At 39.5% G+C, this 3,775-nt stretch overlaps 1 pseudogene; it reads right to left on the bottom strand.

Moving 5' to 3' along the window:
- Positions 1 to 2,082: 2,082 nt before the first annotated feature.
- LOC110297027 (sorting nexin-10 pseudogene) lies at positions 2,083 to 2,663 on the bottom strand (annotated as a pseudogene).
- Positions 2,664 to 3,775: the final 1,112 nt, after the last annotated feature.

Here is a 3,775-nt window from a genome sequence, read left to right on the forward strand (position 1 = left end):
GAAGGTGACTTCATGTCGCCAAGAAGTAGTATGATAACTGACTATGTCACAACTTATGCTTTCCAAAACCGCCAGAAAACATAAATGATGAGAATTCATCTATACTGCTGGGGAGTGTGGGTTGCTCAGAAACTTTACATACAGCTGCATAATCATTTCCTTTTGGCATTAAAATAAAGACAATTAGAGGACACGGTTAACAGGATCTAAGACATAAATCAAAAATATTTACATAAGTTTAATAACGTTTCAGAGGGAACTTTAAAAAAGAATCATTCTTATTCCAAATTGAATCTTCCTTCCTTCCTTCCTTCCTTCCTTCCTTCCTTCCTTCCTTCCTTCCTTCCTTCCTTCCTTCCTTCCTTTCTTTCTCTCTCTCTCTCTCTCTCTCTCTCTCTGTATCAAGCATCTCAAAGGAAAATTCAATAACTCTTTATTAATACAACAACTTTTAACCCAAGCAAAATGGCTGCTTTTTGCCGCCGCTTTTGCACCCACCAGAGTGGGAGCCACTCATTGGAAGCAACAAGTTATCCCTCTTAGGTGAAAATTCCTTCTGCTGTTTTCCAGAGATACCTGGGAAGACTCTGGGGAGCCCTTGGCTAATAATCTCAGGAAAACTGCTGCCTCAGCTGAAACTGAAAGCTCATGGTGGATCCAAGACTTCTTATCTCTGGGATACTTAAAAAAAAAAAAGAAAGAAAAAGCTATTTTATTTTAATTAAGCCTCCATTTTCTGGGAGACACCTAAAAACAAAGGGCTTCTAAAACATGAACATGAGCTCTGATGTTAGCAACCCAACTTCCACTCCAAAATTACTGAAATATTTATGGATAAAATAACTCATAAAAACATTCTTCTAACTGAAAAAGTGAACAGCGAGGAGCCACCACTGATGCAAGTTACCTGGTGGTTTTTTTATGTACTTTTTTTTTTTAATGTCAGAAAATTAATAAGCTATGGCTCTAATTGCACAATGGAAAAAGTATAAGTTGTTGCCAGAACCTGTGTTTAAGCTGATTTTGGACAGTGAGAATGTATTTCTAAATCTGTGTATGGCAAATTTAAGCAAAATTACAAAGATTTTTGGTTTTTTTCCCTCCTAAGATGTAAACTTTTTTTTTTTTTTAGTGCATCTCTATTTGTAAGACACATTTTCCATTTACACATGGTACAGTATACTGGAAAGCTTAAATACTCTTAAATATTTCAATCAAATACTGAAAGGTGAAGTACTTTCCAGAGAAGTCCCCACAAAACAAGAGCCACATGTCAGAGAGGCAGGCAGGGTCTGTACTCTGACTCCAGTCGCATACTATGTTTATAGTAACTTCCTCATTGACACAGCAATGGTGCCCTGTCTGGCTTTAAATGCTAATAATACACCTAGCTCTTTAAAATCCAGTTAAGACCAACTGTGTGTGTGTGTGTGTGTGTGTGTGTGTACACATAGAGTTATATATATCTCATATAACTCATTTCACTTGAGAGCAGGATTGTATTTACAAGTATGGAATGCCAATAAAGGGCCGTATGGCATCCACAGACCTTGTAGCTTCACACAGAAGCTTGGCTAGAATTAGACAACTACTACTACTAAAAACTACTAGTACTACTACTAGTAACCCACCATTTTAAGAATTTCACTACCAGGCTGGCGAGATGGCTTAGCGGGTAAGAGCACTGACTGCCCTCCTGAAGGTTCTGAGTTCAAATCCCAGCAACCACATAGTGCATAGTGGCTCACAACCATCTGTAATGAGATCTGATACCCTCTCCTGGCACATTTAAAGAATTATAATAATAAATCTTTGGCTCAGAGTGAGCGCGTTTGACAGGAGCAAGCAGAGGTCCTAAAAATTCAATTCCCAACAACCACATGAAGGCTCACAACCATCTGTACAGCTACAGTGTGTACTCATACACATAAAATAAAAAATCTTTAAAGAAAAAAAAAAAGAAAGAAGAAGTTCACTACCTGGGATACTGACAGTGGCACTGGGTAAGAATCTATTATGAGCCAGCATTCTTTATGGCTGGGCATAATTTCATTCCTAAGGTGGTAGCCCTAAAATTCCTTCTCAGGACTCCTGCAGAGCTGGGCTCCTTTTACATCCATGAGAACTGCTGTAGTCACTACTGTGTTCAAGCCCAGAGGATGAACTTTCTGAATCATACTCTACATCGGTGTCTTTCTTCCCTTCTTCGCCTTCTTTGGGGAACTGTCTATTCATCAAGGCAAACTTGTGAATGGCTTCTTCCACCGAGTACTTGGTCTGCCCAGAAACACATGCTTCAATGTCCTCAGAGTTCAGATGGATCTGCAGGAAGAGGTGGAGGCTGTTGTCAGAAAGCAAGAGTGCATTCTGCAGGACTTTTCTGAAGCAATCTTCCAAGCCCTGGTGGTGCTGGTCGACATGCTGGCGGTTGTTAATGTTGAAAAATAGGTTTTTAGATGGAAATACTAACAATTGCTTTGGAGTCTTTGCCTCAGCCACACGAACTCTCTATCCCTTTTTCGCACACAAGATATTTTCATTGTAAAACACATGCTATTTGTGTGACTACACATCTCATAGTTGATATAAGTATGCCAAAAGTCTTCCTTCTGAATCCTGGGGTCTTGGACCCAGATGCTCACGAACTCCCATAATGCCATCATTCAGGAGCAGAATCACCTTATAGTCAGCCCCAGGCCAGCCAGGCCTACACAGTGAGACCTTTTTTCAAATCACCACAATCATACTGGCTGTCAAAATCTGTTATTATAGCTTTCCTAATATGAAATATTGTTAAGGACTCTTGTTTGAGAAGCATAATCAGTTTCCAGTAACTTTTTGAAGAAAACTCCAAGACACAGATCAACTAACGTGTGGCTGGTGAGATGTTCTAAGACCATCAAAGCAAGAGTGTGCCTGTAAAGCCGGGCGTGGTGGCGCACGCCTTTAATCCCAGCACTCGGGAGGCAGAGGCAGGCGGATTTCTGAGTTCAAGGCCAGCCTGGTCTACAAAGTGAGTGCCAGGACAGCCAGGGCTACACAGAGAAACCCTGTCTCGAAAAACAAAAACAAAAACAAAAACAAAACAAAACAACAACAAAAAGAGAGTGTGCCTGTGGCCTCTTGTACACTGGCCAGAGGACAGCCTACATTGGTAGAATCTAGCGTTTTTGTGTGTGCTTTTAAGAGTTAATACCAAAAACCTAAGTGTGCATTTACAGGTGAAAGATAGCCACAGGCTTGATCTCAAACACAAAACAGAACAAAACACTTTTTCTCTTTATTCAAACTTTGTTCTTAAGAAAAGACATTAAAATCTACTGAAACGTATTTCCATGAGATTTGAAAAACATACTGACTGATTTTAAAGACTCTACAGTCTTATTTTTAAGAAAAAGTCTTGGTGTGTACTGTTATTCTTAAGCTATCAAAAACCATAAAAAAATACATTCAATCTTCCTAGAATTTAGAAGTAACTATAGAATGTTGTTTGTTTATGTGTGTGTGTTGGTATGTATGTGTGTGTGTGTGCATAAGTGTACATGTACAAGTGTGCACATGAGTTCACACATGTCCAAGGAGGCCAGAAGAGGGCATCAGATACCTGGAGATAGAGTTATAGAAAGTAATGAGCTGCCTTACATGGACCCTGAGAACTGAACTTGGGCTTTCTGAGCAAACAGTATAAACTCTTCACTGGTGATTCATCTCTCCAGTGCTATCAGTAGGATATTTTAAAATAATAGACTCAAGTTGGATGTCAATTGTGCTACTT

Source organism: Mus caroli, unplaced genomic scaffold (genome assembly GCF_978045245.1).
Source record: "Mus caroli unplaced genomic scaffold, Mus_caroli_1 scaffold_7, whole genome shotgun sequence".
Classification (NCBI taxonomy): domain Eukaryota; kingdom Metazoa; phylum Chordata; class Mammalia; order Rodentia; family Muridae; genus Mus; species Mus caroli.